The following is a 22227-nucleotide window of genomic DNA, read 5'->3' as shown; positions in this document are numbered from 1 at the left end:
CTTACAAAGGGAGAACAAGTACTAAGACGTAGAGAGCTAAACTGCAAGATGAGATCTCGCCTTACAAATATGTATGTATTGAGTGAAGTTTACTTGTTTGTGAAATCATATACTACAGAATCAATTCTGATGCATCTGATGTAACTGCTCAAAAGGAGAGTTTTTCTTTCAAGCTAAAAAAGGACAGATGGAGAGATTTTCAAGTCCTGACACAGGTATTGTAGACAAATGTCTCAACATGTAACACATTTTAATACCAAAGAAGTGATTAAATGCTTTGAGTGCACTCTCCCATAACATTTTTTCCCCTCCAAAGTTACATCTTATGAAAAGGGGGTAGACTACACAGAGAAGGAAAATTAAATTCTTTGGGCTTTTCTCAAGGAATCTAGAGTTAAATCAGACCTCAGAGTTCACCTTTATCCAAACCCCCATTTCACAGAAATGAAACAGATCTTCTCCAAAGTCACATGCAATTGGAACAAAGTCAAAATGTTCTTGGAATTCTGACCCTAAATTTAATATTTTTTTCACTACATCATATTGTTTTCTTGCATTCTGAGCCTTAATATAGGCTATTGTGCCTTCTTTCTTCTATTTATCCACTCTACCAACCTACACCAGATTAATCTTGCTAAAGCACTCCACTAAACTTTTCAATCCTCTATGCAAAATCACTTGACCAGTTCACCATTGTGTTTAAAAAAAAAAAAAAAAAAAACCACAAACTCTTTATCACCCTTGCCTTAAAACAAAAAGCAACCTCTTTTACTTTGCATTCAAACTCCCTACAAACTATCTCAAAATTATCTTTCCAGTCATATCTTCCATTATTTCCTTATGTTTCCATCAAGCTGGTCTACCAGCTACTCCTCAAGCACACCTTGAGCCACCACGCAGGACATTCCTGCTCCCAAGGACGCCCTTCTCGGCTCATCTCCCTCTCCTCCACACCTCAGCCCCCATCTGTCAGATTTTCATCTGCTTTCAAAGGTTCCCTGATATTACTATCTTCCAGAAAGACTTCTCTGGACACCCTGAGCTTCTGAATGATCTCTCAAACAACTTCTACAACACTTCATTCATACTATTCAAAGACAAATTAGCTTGTGATACCTTGGTCAGCAGTCATTCTTGTATGTGTCTTATCTCTCCTACTCAATTGCAAGTTCTTGAGAATAAGGAAAATTGTCTCATTGATTTTTGTATGTCCTGTAATTGGCTACTACATACAACACATTAGACACATTCATATTCCTGAATAAACTATTAATACATTTGTAATTTCATTAACAAATGCTTCTAAAGATTTAAAAAAAATTCTTGCCATTTAGTGAAGGAGTGGGGGGAGGGGATTAAAAAAAACTTTTTTTTAAATAAAGATTTAAAAAAACATGCTTCTCATCTTCACCTTGGTATGCTGACAGCACTACACTTTGAGTCAGACCTCACACCAAGTCTGGCTATTAATTAATACAATTAATACCTGTGTGATCCTGGGCAAGTCACTTAAACATTATCTGTCTTATATTTCTCATCTGTAAAATGGGGGCAGTTTTGGGCATATACTTCCCAGGGTTGTGATGATCATAAATTGATATAATATTTGTAAAGCATTTTGCAATTCTTATATAAATGTTTTGACCATGAAATATTAAATATTGATTGAATTATATGCAAAATAGTAAAAAAACACACACATTCTATGCCTATCAATGGGGGAACAGGTGAACAAATTGTGGTGTATTAATATAATGGAATATTATTGTATTATAAAAAATGATGAGCAGAATGATTTCAGAAAAACCTGGAAAGATTAAAATGAACTAATGCAGAGTGAAGTAAGCAGAACCAGGATACTGTACACAATAACAGCAATATTATATGATGAACAACTGTGAATAACTTAGCTATTCTCAGCAATACAATGATCTAAGACAATCCCAAAGGGCTCATGACAAAAAAAAAAAATGCTATCTGTTCCCAGAGAAAGAACACCTAACTACACACCAAAAGCATATTATTTTCCACTTTCTTTTTATGTTGCTGTTTTGAGTTCTGTTCCACAAAATGACTTATATAGAAATAGATTTTGCATGATTACACATGTATAACCTATATCAGATTGCTTGCCCTCTCAGGTAGAGGGAGAGGGAAAGGTATAGAATTTGGAATTCAAAACTTAAAAAGAAAAAAAAATGTTAAAATAGTTTTTACATGCAGGTTGAGGAAAATAAAAAGTTATTTTAAAAGAACACATATTGGAGATAGAGTAGGAGGACATTATTTCTATCACTCTGGAAGTCCGGGGAAGTCATTTCATTTCCCTGGGCCTCAGTTTCCTAATCTTATGTAAAAGAGAGGTTTGGTGTAGATAGTCCCTCAAGTCTCATTCAGATCTAAATATATGATCCTAGAAAACAAAAGACAGTCTTTAAGATGCTTAAAATTAGAGAAGAAATTCAGGGTGAATATCATATTTAAATGTGGGAAAGGGGGAAATCTCCAAAAATAGTGTTTTCTGTGCATACACATGACCCATTCAGAGTAAGGGTTAACTCATTTTCATCTTAGAAATAAAACAGGATCTTCCCCTCTGCATCCCATCAAATCTATTAGTGTTACAAAGCCATTGTATGTATGACTAATTAGTTGCCAGAGGAAAGAGTCAGCTTTCCTGCTTATGCTACTTGTAAAAACATTAGTTTAATGTTGTACATTTGATTGATGTGAATATGTCCATATGCCAGCATCCTTCCAACAAAAGAGAAAAACAAACTGAATCAGCCTGCAAGTAGAGAGAAAGTTAAGAACACAGTCTATCAACCAGTTAACAAGGATTAAATGAAACTTTCCTATGTGCTCATGACACTGTTAGGGTCTATGAAAAAGAGCAAGTCACTATATATATAAAAATATTTATAGCAGTTCTCTTATCTGGACAAAAAAATTGGAAAATGAAGAATGCCCGTCAATTGGAGAATAGCTGAATAAATTGTGGTATGTGATTATCATGGAAAATTATTGTTCCATGGGAAATGATGACCATCACACTCTGAGGGAAAAAACCTGGAAAGTCCTCTATGAACTCAAGCAAAGTGAAATGTTTTGTATACAAAATAATAGCCATGTTCTGGGATAACCAGCTGTAAATAACTTTGCTATTCTCAGCCGTACAATGATCCACTACTACTCTGAAGGAAATGTGATGAAAAATCTTATCTATAGCCACAGAAGAAACTGTGTCTGATTACAGAATGTAACATATTCATATTTTCTCTCTTTTTTTTTATTAGGGTGGGAGATATATGTTCTTTCGCAACATGATTTATGGAAATGTTTTACATAACTTCACATGTGGTTTCTTAATGGGGGCTGGGTATGGGGATAAGAATAAGAGGGAGAAATCTGGAACTCAAAAATTTTTTAAATATGTAAAAAAAAAAGTTTTAAATGTAACTGAGGAACATATTAAATAAATACATTTAAAGTGGAGAGGGAGGAAGAGCAGATCCCTCACATCAAGGTAACTGAACTCAATTTGATAGGCAAAACTAACACTCAAAACAATTTGAAAACAATTAAAGGCTAACTACAAATGAGAAACAGGACTAAGCTCAACCAGAATCCAGTAATTAGAGAAGGCTTCATGGAGGAAAGGAGAAATGGGTGGGAGAGAAGGCATAATCTTGAAGAATAAGTAGGACTGAAATTAATGAAAGGGAAGAAGATAATGAAGCGTGGAAAGGACTAAGTCTGTGGAATGAGAAGACTGAATATACAAGAGATAGGAAAGTTGAAGAGAAAAGCAGAGTGGGACCTAATTACTTTTTTATTTATTTTATTTTACAAATTTAATATGGAGGAAAGCAACAGAGTATAATAGAAGTGTGGATTTTGAGTCACAAGACTTGCATGTGGACCTCAGCCAAAATCACTTCAATCTGAGTCTCAGTTTCCTCGATCTATAAAATAGTGATAAAACTTGTACAATCCACTTTCTAAGTTTGTTATGAGGCCTAAATGAGATCATCCATGTTAAGTGGTTGGTAAATCGTAAAAGGTTATCTACATGCTATACTATTATTGCCTTGAGAAATGTAAACTAACTCAGAAGATTAGACAGGATGAATGAGTCTCCAGTATATATTACTCACATTCACAAAATTATACAACCATACCTCTAGGGCTAGAAGGGCCTTCTGGTCTACCTGCCTCATTTCACAGATAAGGAAATTTTCTTGCAGAAAGAATGAGTGACTTGCCCCCAGACCACAGTTATCATTAATTTTAAGAGCAGAAATGAACTTCCACCCTCCCTTCTAATATCTAAAAACTAATTGCCTAGAAACTGGAAAGAAACTTTTCTTTCAGTATTTCCAAAGCGTCAACCTCACCTAGATTCCTGACTTGCCCCAACTTGCTTAGAAAAGCCATTTCAGCAAATTCATCCTGCTGATAAGCACGCTAACACATTCCAAACTTTAATTCTCAGAAACAGGTTGGGTGGGTTGAGAGAACATAGATTTCACTGTCTAAAATAAAAAAAAAAAAAAAAAACTCACTTTGGTTTAGTATAGTCTCTAAGCAACCACACCTACTACAGAAATCAGGCTTTAACTAAATTCATCATTGAGGTAGGGAAATAGACTGGAGGCCAACATTAATGCAAGCAAAGTAACTGAAGAGTATTTTCTCTGAACTTCAGATATCACTAAGAAACTGTTGTATAGACTCCTAAAATGTAATCATTGAAGGAACCTCGCAGATCATCTAGTCATTTTTAATTCCCTCATACCTCATGCAGTACTACTTTATACAGAATGCATAGTAAAAGGTTTATCAAATTAAATCTAGTCCAATTTAAAGAGAAAACTGAAATTTAGAAATGTTTGGGGCCATGCTCAAAGTCACATCACTATTAAGTTGCAGAGATGCAGAGGTATACCAAGGGTGAGGTTACCAGAACTTTCTTATATGGTGCTAATATTTAACAGGCACAGATAACACATATATATTCAGCAAGTGGAAACAGCTTAGCTCCAAAATAATTAGAAAAATGGGAAACTGCGAGATGGTATACTTCTCCCCAATTCAAATTGGCTACTTCTAGATGGGATATTCCTGCTCCCTCTCCTAGCACTAATGTCTCCAACAAAATTTTGTACTGAGATTTAAGGTCATTCTCCCAATCTTGCCTTGCCCCTTCCAAATGAATTTCTCTTAAAAAGTAAAAAGTTGTTTTGAGGGTTATCTTTGTGCTACTTGACCAGGCAGAAAAATGGCTAGCTTCAGCTTAACCAGCTAAGACTTATATCCAGATCTTCTATAAAATAGAGGGTAGGAGAGCTTAAACTAAACTAAATAATCAGTGCTTTTTTCCACAGAGCTTCAGTTTTCTAGTAATGAATTAACAAGCATTTATTAAGCACTTCTTGTTTACATTATATGCTAGGGAAATGAAAATTAATCATTAAACTGTTCACAGAGTAAAGACTTCATGAATCTGTTTACTTTTTGTTTGTGTTTGTTTTTTGCTGAGTTACTTGGGGTTAAATGACTTGCCCAGAGTCACAAAGCCAGGAAGTGTTATATATCTGAGACCAAATTTGAACTCGGGTCCTCCTTACTTCAGGGCTGGTGCTCTATCCATTACCTAGCTTCCCCATCTGTTTTGTTCTTAGAGGAATTAAAACTATCTAAAGAGACTATAAACATTATCTCAAAGATAATTTAATGATTTTGAGGTTGCTGACTTTTTTCTGATGAGGAATTTGTTTTGTCCCACAATAAAAAGTAATAATAAACAAATCAAAAGTTTTCTGGAATGATAGTTATAACTGATTATTCAAGAAAGAAGAAAAGCCACTATAATAATCAGGTGGGCAAAAGTTGCTGTTTTGTTTTGTTTTAAACTCAAAGGTTAATATTCTGGGAAACAAAAAGCAACACCAGCAATCTATGGATAATGCTGTTTTAGTTAGACAGTCTTAGTAGGCACCAAGTACTAACAGAAAGGCTTATTTCTAGAGCAAATGAAAAACATATTGAAAGAGGCCAGTCCAAAGAACAAAACTTGGATTCCTGCCAGCAGTTTCACCCACACCCCCACATTGCACAGTTACACGTGGAATGTTGATGGGGTAACCACAAAACAACGCCATAGCAACCACCATGCCAATCAGCCAGAACAGGATGATGAATTCTATGAGTTTTAACCAATAAAGCTTGGGAGGGGGAAATTTCAGCCTTACTCAGAGCTTTTTGTAAAGTACAGCCTTTTCTACTTAGTTTTACAGTTTTTTGATTAAAGTCCAAGTTAAAGAACTCCAGATGATTCACCAGATGAATATCATATGCATGTATATGAATCTATGTGTACATCCTTCCCAGCCCTGATCACGTAGAACTAGGCAGACATTTAAAAATAAAATGTCTAATTAACTTGTTCTTTTAAAAGTATAGACAAGTTGGAGTCCTTCTTGTTCACTTTCTCAGCAGTTCTCCAGAAAATATGCTAGGTTAGAGAGGGCGTCCAGGAGAAACCCAACAGGAAAGATCTACTTCACTAATTTGGAGGAGTAACCAGCGTTTTCATTTCTGGAGAAATCATACTCACTCATGAAAGATACACAGAGAAACTAAATTTTATTAATTTATGGCCATTCACCATATTTTCATGATCATATCACATTTAAAGACTGCTCTACACTAAACTTTCTTTACATAACAATTTGCTGAATGCATTTCTCCAAAAACAGAGAATATAATGTATTTTCCTTATCAGTATAAACTAAGTTAAGAAGGTAGCATAATCTTTCAGATTAGGTAGCTTTTGTTGGTTGGCTTTGCTTATTGGTTTTTCTTTTGTTAAAAGTGAAAGTTTAATGTGAGGGAATATATCAGAAAATGACATTTTTTAATTAAGGAAAAATATTGATTCAAGAAACTAGCTAGAACAGCTAGTTGGTGTAGTGGATAGAGCACCAGCCCTGAAGTCAGGAGGACTCCATGGTAAAAACTCTAGACAGTTCTTCCCCCCCAAAACCTCAATAAACAGATCCTCTATGGAGAATTGGGGGGAAAGGGGGAGTTGTAGTTACAAATCCTACAAATTGAAAGCGCAAATGGGATTAAATACATACCTCTATACTGAACTATAGTTCAGTACCAACATAGGCTACCTTTTTCACCTCAAGCAAAAGTTTACAAAGACAAGATCTTCTGTATTCCCTGATACTAAGACTTCCCAAGACACTATTTGAATGGTTTCCAAGGTATTCACAAGGAAGCTTTGTCCTACATATTCTTTAATGACACCTTCTGCAGTAAATAATTGCCCTTATGTTACAAATATATTTTTCATCGGTAACAACAAACATATGTATGTTTGAAGCCTTTTATTTGTTATCTCTGAAAGGAATTTGAGGAATAAAAATGTTGGGAACTATTGCACCACTCCTTTGATCATATAGCCTCAAACATTGCAGAGATTCCATAGCAGTGGTCTAGCTGGTTCTTGAAACACTAGAGGCGATAACCTAACAGCAAATGATTTAAAGTGGCCTTGGGACTTCCTCTGATCAATGATGAAGAGAGTTCTGCTAGGGAGTGGCAAAGGAGGGGAAAAGGATTTGGATTCCAAGAGCCAAAGTACCAGCCACTCCCTTCTTAGCAGCAAAGCCAGGCCACAAATTAGCCAGTGTTAGTACTCTGAGTCAGAGCAGTCTTTTGGAGGCAAAGACTAGGGATTATATTTTTAAGGCTTCAAGGAACTTTAGAGACAATCGAGTCTAATTCTGTTAGTTTATGGATAGGGAAAAAGAGGCTCAAAGAGATTAAATTTGCCCAATTTGAGGGCAAGTGGTGGCCTAAAGTGCTCTCCAGAAGAGAACACAGCTCCCAAGTCCTACTACTATTCACTTCCTGATTTCTCAGCTGTCTCTCTCTGTCTCTATTTGTCTCTTCCCCTTTCCCCCCACAGGATGCAGGATTTCTACTTCAGAAAAAAAGAGATAAATTTCGTTGACAATAGGGCAATTTTTAGCGAGCTTGAGTCCTTCTGATGCAGCAGATCACTGGTACAGGGTGTGGCAGCATTCAAGTACCAGGAGAAATGGGGATTCTCATACTTAAAAAGGAGGAACCACAATTGAAGATTGAATAAATTCAAACAACTACATCTGAAGATAGGTCAAAGTTCTGATAACTTTAAAAACAAAAAAACAGGCTACCTGAGCTATTTATGTCAAGACTGACCAATTTAAAATGGAAAAACCGTAACCATCAGCTCCAACAGTTCAAGTATTGTTGTTTTAATGAGCCATTTATCCCATTTTTGATTGCCACATTAACTATAACAGTAATAGAAATTTAATTTACAGATATGTCAGAGCACTAGATGTGAGTCTGAAACCTTTTTAGATTCCATATGGAATAAGATGGCCTCCAGACTTCCTTCCCAGCACAAAAGCTATGATTCTTATTTCCAACAATCTTTGTAATCATCTAACGCAGGTCTTTAGGATTTATGAGGATTTGTGCTTGCTGAATGAAAACCTAGTACTCAATGGATTGGTGCCATTACATCCAGCAATGAAGGAAAATCACATAGCTCCTTGAATCAATAGCAATTAGGGAAGAAATGTCTCTTTCTCCTCAGACCTGTTTCCAAGGACTATTTAGTAAAAATATCAGTCAGGAAGCAGGGGTCATAACTACAGAAATAAAATCAATTGTGGCTCTAGTATCACAAAGACAGTGCATTAACTTTGCATTTCCAATCTATATTTATATTCCTGACCAGTGAGCAATTTTTATTGAGCCTTTATCACGGGTAGGTCTCTGAGGAGAAAGTGATGGATATTACATACAGGCGGGCCTAAGCTTGAAAGAACCTATACTGCCACACCCACTAGTGGAGTGGTAAGTGAGTCATCATGGTGCCTTGGAAAAACCGTTCATCCTGTAGCTGAAGGACTCCTGGTTTGAATTCTGGCTTTTCCAATGAACTTTCTAAGGCTCTTTCCAGTCTAACAATCCATGATTCCAATACTACCATGAGGAAGAAATGGCAAAGTGGAGTCAGTCTCAGAGCTCCTAAAGTCGTAAGTGGAGAAAAGAGCAAAAACTGTGAAAAGTAGGAATGTTCACTTAAAAAACAAACAAATAAAAAAAAAACAATTTTTAAGGGACTCACAGAATAGATCAGTCTTTGTGATAGTTCCCCATTAAAAAAAATATCACCCACACTGCCTAATATTTTTACTTCATTTTGTTAACAATGTCTGAAAGTCTACCACTTTTTATTAGGTAACTATCTGAGATAGTTAAAAGTTATCATTCACACTTTAGTGTGAATTTATACACACGGACCATTTTCTTGCTACTATTTCACTTATATAGCTACACAGATTTTTTAAAAAGAAATTTTTAAAAGGCAGGAAAAGGGGAAGAGAGAAAATTTGATATTTTTGAGCTCAGAGTACTTTGGAGTACAAACATAGTGGGGGAAGATAAAGAGAAAGGTACAGGGGTAAAGAGAAATGAGAATGGGTAGGATTCAAAGCTCCTTATGAGAGCAGGGACTACTAAATTTTTGTCTCTGAATACATAGACTTGTATGTACATGTGTATGTATATAAATTATATGTAATCAGCACCTAATATGTTGCAGATACTTAAATATTAGTTCAACTGAAATTAATTTCAAGAAGGTAAAGAGAAGATATCAGTTATAAATTTCACTTATTTCAAAATTAGGCTTAGGGCAAGGGAAACTGTTCCTTCTTTACTTCATTTGTTGCTGTTCTAAGCCATCAAGTCACACTAGAACTCTCAAAACTACATGTACTTTGGCACACTGTGACTTCAATGAGTTTTGGGGGACTAGCCTGGGAGCCAAACCACAATTCTTAACAATATATCTTACTATAAATTTATTCCTATTTCTAAGATAATTTACAAATAAACTTTTTGGCCCTAACCTGTATAAAAACTATGAACTTTTTTATAAATAGAAATTCCAGTTCTGGCCCTCTAAGATATCACAATTTATTAGAGAATAAATGAACACATCCCAGGATGCTCTTTCATAAAGAAAATGGGTAATTTATATGTTAAGGTCTCAGGATATAGGGATGAGGCCCCTTAGAAATGATCTAATACTACAGTCTCACAGATATGGTAACCAGAGGCCAGAAAGTGAAAAACTTGTTCTCTTATCCAAGTAAAAGTCTGAGATAGAATTTAACCTGAGGTTTTTCTGACTCCAAATGTAGCACTCATGCCATTGTACCATGCTGTTGCTGCAGAAAGGTAAGGAGAACAATTATCATCCCCATTTTACAGATGAGGAAACTAATGTTTTGAGGTTTTGTGGTTACTATTGGAATTTAAGTTTATTGCTCTTTCCATTCCATGCAGTCAGCACAGGTACGTTATAAATTCACTTGGGCCTAAATTACTTGGAAGGCCCTGTCTCTGTACGCTCTGAATTCATACACGCACTAAACTGTAGCTAAGAACACCTCCTACCCGCATTACCCCCATCTGAAACATCCTGTTAGGCCTCAGACAAAATTGGCCCGGGTCCACTGAAAAGTGGCCGCAGCCCTGCCTACTGCACCAAAGCTGGGGATGGAGGGGGAGCTCCCGGGGATACTGGGATCCATTGGTAAAAGGTGTTCCCGCCTCTCAGACACCGGCGGGGGAAAAAAGTGAGAAGAAAAAAAAAGAGTTAAAGGGAGTATAGGAAGAAAGAAGAAGAGAAAATATAGTTAAAGGACCACTCCCAAGAACAGAAGGCTTTAAACTACTATAGCAATCGATGCCAGCTGTTGGATTTCCCTCATTATGCAGCAATGCAACCAGACTGGCTCTCCCCTGTTACTTCCAGTCTTTTTTTTTTTTTTTTTTTAAAGAGGGTTGTACAAAGAGAGTTAATAGAACCCTTATTTCAAACCACTTACTTGACTTAGGAAACGTCTGGGCACTTTTTAAATCAATAAATTCGGAAAACCCCACTCGCTTAAACTTCTTGAGGCGGCTTTGGCCATCTCCCCCTGCCACGCCCTTACCTCCCCTGAATGATTCCTTCCCCCAGGAATGCAGGGACCCTTCCCTCCCTCCGTGCAGCAGCCTGAAGGTGGGGGTCCGGGACCCCCTCCCACGTGAGCTGCGCGCAGTTGAAGGGCTCAGATGGGGAGACAGCCCCACTCCTGTCCTCCCCAGAAACCCTGTGTCCCAGGAGTCGCTAGTGCAGGATCAGCCCCTCTTCTGTGGCTCTTTTTCCCTCGTCAGCCCCCTCCTCCCCAAAGCAACTCAGAGCCTCTTTGCATGGGCCTTTTTTTTCCTTTCAAGAACTTGTCCCTTCCCGCTATAGCGGAGGAACGGGAATAGCGGGAGGTGCCCTCCTTACCTGCGCCAAGCACTGAGAGAGCGGGAGCTAGTCGGGCTTCAGGCACAGCCGGGACCTCTTGGGTGGGGTTTTTATGCTCTGCCACATCCTCAGTAGGAGTAGAGTCCCGCCCCACCCTCCCCGCCCCGCCTCCTTTCCCCTCGCCTCTGCTCCCGCTCCCCAGGACCTCCCCTGATTCATAGTGACTCACACCCGCACACACACACCGTGGCAGGAAACATTGTGCAAAACTTAGCTGAAGGGCGGGGTTCCCCGGGGGTTCGCCGTCGCCCCGGCGTTAAAGTGGCGCTCCGACCCCTCCAGCAAATCCTTTCTAGCTATTATTAGACCTCTGGGCCAAACCGTCTTGCTCCTGCTTCTGCTTTTCGAAGATCCACCCTCTGGATTTCTCACCACCTATTGTTCTCTGCTTCTTTAGCTTCGCGTTCAACCTTACTTCAAGTTTAGGGACTTGAGAAAGGAGGCGGGGGGACTTGGGGGGCGGCGGGGCTGAAAGAATAAGGTGGGGGCTCGGGGCTCGGGGCTCGGACGGCGTGCTGCTCGTGATGAATTAGCTGTTCCCAGCTTGGTAAAATAGTTTCACGTTTGATGCTGTCGATGTTAAAAACAGAAAATGGGGTTGGTTGTTCCAGGAAACATAAATCCTAATTCCCCTGAGCTAAGGCTCCTGGCACCCTTCTTCTATTACTGTCTGCGAATCTATTAGCTTAACCTTAGACAAGGCAGTTCCCAGAAGAAAGCCACAATGCATTAGCAAAATGATCCCGAGAGCAGTACCTGGTCCTGGGCATATCTGCCAGCCCTTTAATATAAAGGAGTGCATGGAAAGGAGTCACTGCAGGCTTGGAGACGGCAGAATTTCACCTTTGGGCAAGCCCTGGCAATATATTGCTGAAGCTCTCAGTCACAGTTTGAATAGGGTGGGTAATAGAACTGTTCCTGGCTCATAGGCAATAGGAACCTCAAAGCCAAGTTTCCAAACTAGACGAAACTCCTTTGCTCCAGAGTCACAATTTCCACTTCTCCGTGAGTTTCTGAGCTCTGTACATGTGCAGTGGAATCTGCGAGCAGTTTTTATTCATATACATGTAATATATTCTGGAAGTTTACGGTGTCCGGAAGGATCTCTTGATTCTACAAAATTGTGCACAAATTTTGGCCGCTGGTTTAGTCCAGTCCCAATACTGGATTTCTTGTTTTAGCACAGTTTTTTATTTCCTGGTCATTAATCTCTACTCTCTTGACTTTGTCCCCATTTCCTTAATTTTCATCTCTCACCAATAGGACTTTGTTTGGACACTGTTCTTACTTGGCAACCAATGAGTAAACAACATTTCTGTTTGGTTTAGCAACCAGCCATTTTTTCAATTTATCTAAAAAGCTTCTGGTAAAATTATTAAAGGTCTTGCCACTATCTTCCCTATTTGAATGCTTCCCTTTTTCCTTCAGATTTTTCATATTCAAGTCATTCTTCCTTTTCTTCAAGGTGTAGTCTTATATTTTGCCTAGATCTATCCTTCCTTCTTTACATATGAGTTGGAAGCACATTTTAGAATCACAGAATGTCAGTTGAAAAAGACATTAAAGAAGATCTGATTCAAATCTCATTTTACAAATACAGACTTTAAGTAACCTGAATAGGCCAATGCAGCTAGTTAATATAAGATGGATTTAGAATTCAGCTCTCCCATCTCTTATCTTTATTTACCATTCTTACTTCTTAGGTCTCTTCCCACATGCCTTTTAATGCCTCAAATATTCTTCCCTACCCAGATTTCAAAGGTTCCCACTTCTTAAAAAATTTCATATCCTTCCAGAATAACCCATGAGGTTATTGTCTGTCAAAGACTTTAACAGAAAGATATATATATATATATATATATATATATATATATATATATATATATATATATATGAAAACATAAAGGTCACATCTCTGATACTTGAATAGCTTTAATATATATATATATATATATATATAATATATATATATATATATATATATATATGAAAACATAAAGGTCACATCTCTGATACTTGAATAGCTTTAATATAATTCCTGGACTATATTTTTTACTCTTAAATTTAGACTGAAAGGCCTTAGGACAGAATCTGTGTTTATGCACCTATTCAAAAAGTAGTGTTGAGATAAGGATTGTCAGTTCTCTGCCAGTGACACTTCCATAAAATAGCACACATGTGATGTTTAGTCTCCTTTCTCTGACACAAGGCTTTTTCTAGTCCCTTGGACTGGTAAAGAATTTTACTTCCAGTTGCTCTGGTGATAGGTATTATCAAGAAAGTATTTCATTCAAAAGACATAAGTATTGAAATTTCAAAGATTAAAACTTTGCTGTATCTTTTTTATTAAAGCTTTTTATTTTCAAAACATATGCATGGATAATTTTTACTATTAATCCTTGCAAAATTGTGTTCCAATTTCCCCTCCCTTTCTCTCACTCCCTCCCCTAGATGGCAAGTAATCCAATATATGTTAAACATGGTAAAAATGTATGTTAAATTCAATATATGCATACATAGTTATACAGTTATCTTGATGCACAAGAAAAATCAAATCAAAAAAGAAAAAAATGAGAAAGAAAATAAAAAGCAATCAAATAACAACAAAAAGAATGAAAATGCTATATTGTGATATATATTCATGGTTTCCACAGTCCTCTCTCTGGGTACAGATGGCTCTCTTCATCACAAGATCGTTGTAACTGGCCTGAATCATATCATTGTTGAAAAGAGCCAGTCCATCAGAATTGATCATCATATAACCTTGTTATTGCAGTATATAAGGATCCTCTGGTTCTGCTCACCTCACTCATCATCAGTTCATGTAAATCTCTCCAGGTCTCTCTGAAATCATCCTGCTGATCAAAACTCTGATGTATCAATAAGGATCCGAACAAGAAGGGATGGGATTATATGGCTTGGCTTTACTGATTGGGAAGTTCCTATTAATATAAGTTAATGCTTGAATTTTCTTTTAATATAGAATCATGGATTTTTGTAAAGGGAAGAGAACTTATCAGTCTTCTCATCTAGTGGTTACCATTTAGTGATTTATGATTATCCAAGGAATTCATGCTAAAAATTCTTTAATGGTGCCTTACCTTAAACAGTAGATTATTGCCGTTACGTCATCAAAAATATTTTTTCTCTGTGAAAATAAGAATATACATGTTTGAAGCATTATAGATTTATTTCAGCAGCTGTTTAAAACTGTCATGATCATGCATACATGATTTGGTGTTTATGCAGTGATTATATCAAATCTGGCCTGCTTCTAAGTGCTATGTGTTTTTGCAGTTTCTCAACCTGTCATCAAATTGTTTCCAAATCATTATATGGGTTCAACATTCAAACACAAACCAATTCCCAAAACATGATCAGACTTTGTGTATATATTCCCATGTGTCTTCTATATAATTCGCCAGAGTAACTCCCTTCTCTTTCCCCCTTGATACCCTATAATCATATGCTTTAAATGGTATCATCATGTGATCTAGTTATTATGAATGTTTGTGTTCTTACAACTAAATATCAAAATGTTTGAAAACCAAAGTGTGCACTAGGAATGCCCATTGCAGGTCATCTTAAGACCATCATGGCTATCACAAATGTTCTGTAGAAATAACTCCATATTGCCTCTCATTGGAGTATTAAGGCTATTTTCCAGTTTAAATTTATATTCCATTTATGTTACTATTCTTCTCTCTGGTGTATTTTCATATTATTTGGTTGGCAACATTAGTCAGTCATTCAGTAGAATTTTTAAAGGGATACAGCTGGCATGCCAGTAATAGAAGAGAACAAACTCATGTGTAAAGAGATTCTTTCCTTTCAAAGGTTAGCTTATGGTATTTATAATTAAATATGTTATTTATTTTATGAAAAAGTGAAGCAACATATACAATTGAATTTTAAGTACATTTATCATTTCATATATCACTTGCTATTAGCCAGTAGAAAAGTAAATATTTTATATCATAACTAGCCATTTGTTTTCATCATTTGGTTAGATGGCTAAAATTTTTAAAAATAATTTCCCATCTTTCAGCAAGAAAGCTTGTAAAATTCTCCTACAAATATCTAACATGTTTGCATGGTCAAGTATTTTTACTTTATTCTTGTTTTAAAAACAAAATACAAAAATAAACCATGTAGAACCAGATATGATTGTTTATCTGCTGTTGAGTCAAACATTGCAATTATTTCTTTAAGTAAAAAACTTCAGTTTTGAAATTAAATTGATTTTTATAAATACCTTTTGAATTCTTACTTCAGTAATAATGTAACTTATAGCCAACAAAATCTGTAAAATAAAGAAATTTAATATGAAGTCTTATTTTTATAGTAAATATATGAAGTTTTGCTATATTGCCTTTTTAAATTCTTACAGAATATATGCCACAGAAAATATTCATAATTTTTATAATTAATTTTGAAATTTTGTATCCAGTTTTTATAAAGGTAGAATGAAATTTCATATTTTATAATTAGATAGTATAAATTTTAATTTGGAGCTGTGAGGACAAAAGTTATCCTTGTTATTATAAGCACTCAAGAAATAAGTCTAAAATAATGGGAAATATATTAATTACCCTATGGGATCACAACACTTTTTTTTTGTTTTTGAAAGGAGTTCAAGAACTCCAACCTACCTACACCTTGTATTATATACCTAACAAGTGGTCATCCAGTCTCTACATGAAAACCTCTAAAGAGGAGGTCCTCACTGCGAAACAACCCGTTGTATTGTTAATTGTTAAATATAGCAAAGGGGAGGAAAGCTAGGTGGCACAGTAGATAGAGCCCCAGCCCTGAAGTCAGGAGGACCTGAGTTCAAATTTAGCCTCAGACACGGAACAACTTCCTAACTGTGTGACCCTGAACAAGTCACTTAATCCCAATTGCCTCAGCAAATAAATAAATAAAGTCCTGAGCAAATCACTTTACTTACTCTCAGTGTTCTACATAAGTAAGGCTTTAAATGGCATAAAAAGTAGCAACCTGTAAAGAGAGAGAGTTCAGATGAAATCATAGGTCTAAATCCCTAGCAAAAGATGGAAAAGAAGGATACTAGATATAGTGGTCCTATACCAATAGGACAGTACAACCCTGTAAGATAATATGATGATAATTATATTTGAGAAGCAACATGGGACAATGCCTTAGAATCAGGTGGGTTTAAATATCTTCTCAAGTGTTATGTGACTTCTTTATTGTGTTAATTGTACCTTGGTTTTCTCCCTTCCAGTCCTAACTCTATGATCCTTTCATCTCTACTATCTTCAATATCTCTACCTTCCTTGTTGTAGCTACCTACCTCCCCAAACACTGGATCCTTCTTATGTTATTTCAAACATATCCAGATCTCTCCTATATTTAAAAAAAATGCCATTGCTGGACTCTGTTGAGCACTTCAGTTATTGTCATGAGACATTCCTTTCTTTCACTGTGAATTATTTTATACAAGAGATCTATTTCAGCTGCCTCCATTTTATCACTCTTCAATCCCTCTTAAATACCATGAAACATGATCCCTTTCACAACCCACTCATTGAAGCTGCATTCCAATGGTTTCTGCTTTTTATTCTCCTTAACTTAACTGAAGCCTAAGTCCACTTCTTCCTTGAACATTTCTCTTCTCTTACTTTGTGAAATTATGTTCTTCTGGTTCATTATCTTTTATACTGTTTTTCTGTCTCTGCTACTGATTTTTCTTTCTCCTCTTTAATTTTAGTTCTCTCACAATATTCAGGCTCTAGTTTTCTGCTCTTCTCTCTATGTAATGTCTCCTCCAGGGAGTTTATCCTTTTTTGGTAGTTTTAACTAATACAGTAATTTGGCATAAACAATTTCTGAATATATCAACAGTATTAATCTCTTGTTGGAGCTTCATTCCTACATATTTAGCTGTCATCAGAACTAACCTACTTTGATTCTTACCATCAAAAATTCAAACTGGCCTTTTCTCTTCTCTATCAATCAAACAATAAGGCTTAATTATACACTATGTGTTATACATTGATTGGGCTAAGCTATTACATCAACTTATCTTTTCAATTTTTTCATGGCACCTCCATTCTTCCATTCATTCAGACTCAAAATCCAGAAGCCACTTTAAAGTTCATTCTTTCCTTTACCTTTTATATCTACCCAATCACCAAGTCTTGTTTATTCTACCTTTGTAATATCTCTGAATCTTTTGTTCATTCTCCAGTCTGTTATCTTTTAATGTCAACTTGAAATGTCCTGTTTTCCATTCTTCCCATTTCTCCCCACTGAATACATCCTGTAACATTGCTTTTTATTGTGTCTCTTAAAGATATAGCCTCTCTCTTTTACCTAGAAGCTCAAGACAAATTCTTCCATCTGGCATTTAATATCCTCCATGTTTTTGGCCCTAGTTTATCTATCTACTGTTAGCTCTTCTTACTTACTTACACTACAGTGTAGATGGCTCTACACTGGCATCTCAGTTTTCTTTCCTCATTTTCTCTTACACAGGCGAGGGTTATTATGCTATTTTTCCTTTTGCCCATGCTGCTTCCCTTAATCTAGGACCTGCTCCTTTTCCAAATCTAGGACCTGCTACATGGTATTGTTGTGTTTAATTTCTTTTTATTATTCAAAATTCAGGGCCATTCTAGGAATTTTGGTTAGTTATTAAAGTCTGTCTTCTATTAACTCTACCTGACCAAAACCTGGCTCATGAAATAATGTTAAAGGAATGTCAGCTTCTGTCCTAGTTAAGAACTTGTTGAACTGACTAAAACCTGTCTCATGGGGTGTGAAATTTCACTTAGAACCATAAACATTCCTTAAATAAGGCAGAGAAAAAAATTGCAGCTGTTCTTGACTCGTTGGCAACCTGTAAATCTTCCTTCTCAATTAAGCTATTTGTGAACCTTCTAAATATAGTTTAATCTGAATACTGACTTAGTTTCCCTAAAAAGTTTATTTGATAAGATTTGTTTCCTTAGGGAATGTATGAAATGATGACTTGTTTAAATAAATTTATTCAACTTTCATGCCACTGAAGAAAGCATGTTATTATGGATCTATCTTTTCTTTTAAGTTTTATAGCCCAAGAGGAAAGAATATACAAGGTTGCAATTTGTAAAAGAATTATTTCTCTGCCACTCTAATATAATATTGCCTATAAGAAGCCTAGTTAGAATCTTAATGGGGGTTCAGATTTTGTCCAAAGATTGAATCTATGTTTGAACATAATAAAACAGGTTTTTTCTTCATCAGTGTGTGTATTTGTTCCACTGATATAGTTGGAAATTCATTCATTCTTTCACATTCTATCTAACTTCTGTTAATGTTCTCTCATAAGACAATCGTTCATATACTAGATAATCATCCTGCGTATTTTGTGAAATTATGTGAGGACTGCTGGAGCATTTATTCATTTATATTTTAGATGGAACATTTTATGTTGATTATTTTTTTAAATTTTTGGTTAAACGTGCATTCATTTTTTACATATTTCCATATGTTATGTTGGGAGAGAAAAATCATAACAAAAGGGAAGACTATAAAAGAGGAGGACAAAAAGTTGAAAATAATATGTTTCAATCCACATTCAGTCTCCATAGTTCTCTCTCTGTATATGGATGGCAATTTCGATCCAAAGTTTATTGGAATTGCTTATGATCATTGATTTGCTGAAAAAAAGCTAACTATATCATAGTTGGTCATCATACAGTCTTGCTGTTTCTATATACAATATTTTCCTGGTTCTACTTGCTTCACTCAGCATCATTTCATGTAAGTCTTTCCAGGCTTTTCTTACAGAATAATAATATTTCATTATTTTCATATATCACATATGTTGATTTTTATTTACAATTTCTTGTTGGCAAAATGCTCTAAACTATTTATGCCCACCTTACACATCTACATTACCTACTGAATGTCCTATAATTATGGAGACCTGAAGGATTCCATGATTTCTGCCTTCACCAGAAGAATATTGATATTTAAAATATGGGCTTATCTATCAGGGAGAAAAATAATTGAAAGCATTGTACAATTTTCTAAAAGCAATCTAGCCTGCTTTCATTCTGTCATTCAATTCTGGGCCCCGCTTCCATCTCTGTCTAACGGTGAATCAACTCCATGAATTGTCCATCCAACTGCTTCTAAAAGAATTCTTTATATACTTGGTTTATCTTTGCAAATACATAGCCCAGGTTCTTTTGGATTGGACATAGAGTAACACTAAACATTCTATTAATTGAATTGCTTTAAATTTAGAATCAAACCTTTCTTAATATTCCAGAGGATCTATAGTGTGATCAGAGAAGACTACCATCTCAGCTAGGAGAGCCTGCTGATCCCTTTTCAGGGGTGTTCATCCATTTTGGGTATCTACCTGTCAGCCAACTCTCACCTGTGGCTCCAAGAAGCATGTGCAGTGGTCATACCCCAACAAAACTATCTCAGCAGATGGGTTAAACTAGACTGAGAATAGTCAATAGGTCTCAAACCCATGCGTAAAACAGAGAGATGTCTACTCCAAAATGAAGACATTCCCTTGTCTGGGTCAACTAGGTAGCGCAGTGGATAGAGTACCATCCCTTAAGTAAAGAGAACCTGAGTTCAAATCTGGTTTCACATACCTCAAACTTCCTGGCTGTGTGATCCTGGGCAAGTCACTTAACTCCAATTGCTTCAGCAAAGCAAAAAAAAAAAAAAAAAAGTTAGGCCCATCCTGTGGAATGAGAGGGTGAGAACATTTTTTTTCCAAGGGACATAAAGGCAGTTGAATCACACATTTAGGAGCATTTAGAGTTTGGACAGACAGTCCATCCTTGGCAATCAAAGATTGTCTTGATTTTTGTCTTGCCATTGGATTTGGAAGAATCTGGAACTAGGCTTGTTACTTTTTGCAATTCTGCCTCCCTTAAAACCACACTGAGCGGAGAGTTCAGACAGCGTTCTTTACTACAGTAGAGTCCAATGACTCTTTTCTGAGTTGTGACTAGCAATTTTGAATTTCAATTCAACAAAGAGTTATTAGGTAATACTAAATATAAGGTTGGACAAAGGTATCAGACTCTTGAGTAGTCTGGGGTATATTTAAATATGATTGATAAATGTTTTAACAAAATAAAAACACAATAAAAACCTGGATAATGTTAATTTATGATTTTCTAGTCAAAATGTAGGTCTGCAGGGATTCATTTTTAGTTAAGTTTGATACCAGTGGTATATATTCAGAGAAATCAGAGCACAGAGTTAGGAAAATCTGGGTTCGATTACCATCTTTGACAAATACTGGGTATATGATCCTGAATATAACTTTTACCCTAATAATTAACTTCTCAGAGTCTCAAGCAACTAGGACTAAACATAACAGAACAATACTGATCTGCTTGGTGAAGGACATTTCATTATGGGAATACTTCCATACTTAGGAAATCACAGGTATCAAAGGAATTATACCTACTTTAGGTAGTTCTAAATTTAAGGGAAATTAATTTCCCTTTAAGGAGTTGAGTGAATAGTTACAGGGATCATTAATGGTTTAACTTCCTTAATTTCTGAAGCATAAAAGGTCCAACCCATGAAGAACTGGTGTTAGAAGTTTAGGGGATTTCTACTACCTAGAAAAAAAAATGCCTTTCTGACCTAATATGTCAGAAAATTGAAGGATAGGAGCCATTGTATCTAAATATTCATTTTAGTTTTAAGAACTATATCTTTTTGTCATTTATTATCAGTAAAATTGCTTTTATAATATTTTAGGGTCAACTAGTATCTCACTGCATTTTAACCCCTAGCCTAGAATGACTGGTCCAGATTAGGGGGACAAAGAATAGATTTTATACTAAGTCCAGACAAAAATTAAATAGACCTTGTCCTGTAGGAGTTTACATTTAGATAAGGGTGTACAACAAGTGCATAGATAAATAGATGCAAAATCATTTAAAGTAGGAGAGTGTAATACTAATCAGGAAGGTTCAGGAAAGGCCAGTGATTTAAGGAAGCTCAGAGGTATAGATGAGGAAGGAGTACATTCTGGATACAGGAAAATATTTGTGTAAAGAACAAAGATGTTCGATTGAATATCATGTTTGGGAAATAGCCAGCAGTGGCATTTGGCAGGAACAGAGAGTACAGGAAGAGGAGTAATCTGAAATAAGACTAGAAAATAGGTGATAGCCATATTGTGGAAGATTTTAAAATGCACTTTTAAGAATTTTGGATTTTATCCTAGAGGCAATAGAGAATCAGTTAAGATTTTTGATTGGTAAGTAACATGATTAGATTTGTGCGTTGGCAATATCAAAGTGATAGCTCTATAGATACTGGATTAGAAAGGAAAATGTCTAGGAGACCAATTAGAGAGTATTGCAATTATTTAGGTAAAGAGTGGTAAAGAGACTGAATCAAGACAGAATTTCTAAAAGTGGAAAGAAAGGGAGGATGCAAGAGATATGCCCAGGTAAAATGGACAAGATAACAAAGGATTGGATATGGGAAGGGAGGAAGAGTCAAGGAATCTCTAAAATTGCAAACCCATTATAAGTATAAATTAGAATGTTTTTTCCCTTACAAATACAATATTTTACATTGTTCTTCCTGCAATTTAACATTATAGAGCTAAAATATGCAACAAATGAAAATAACAATTACTTCCCTATTTATCATTTGTTGTTTGTGAAAGTCTGCTCCTTGCCTGTAAAGATTTTGCGCTCAACTCAATGTACTCTCACAGGTCTTCAGACAAATGCAATAGCATGAGAGGAAGGAAATTCCTTTTTAAAATAGTGCCTACT

General features: G+C 36.0%; 1 protein-coding gene across 1 annotated transcript in view; it reads right to left on the bottom strand.

Annotated features, from left to right (window-relative positions):
- ANXA2 (annexin A2) overlaps positions 1–11512 on the bottom strand; it is a 56777-nt gene extending 45265 nt beyond the window's left edge. Inside the window, exon 1 of the mRNA XM_051980936.1 lies at positions 11420–11512. The gene's annotated coding sequence lies outside the window, so the exon portion shown is untranslated. The remainder of the gene's footprint in view (positions 1–11419) is intronic.
- Positions 11513–22227: the final 10715 nt, after the last annotated feature.

The sequence above is a fragment of the Antechinus flavipes genome, chromosome 2, assembly GCF_016432865.1.
Source record: "Antechinus flavipes isolate AdamAnt ecotype Samford, QLD, Australia chromosome 2, AdamAnt_v2, whole genome shotgun sequence".
In the NCBI taxonomy this organism is placed as follows: Eukaryota; Metazoa; Chordata; class Mammalia; order Dasyuromorphia; family Dasyuridae; genus Antechinus; species Antechinus flavipes.
Note: the sequence above shows the minus strand (reverse complement) of the source record. Positions and strands in the feature narration are given on the sequence as shown.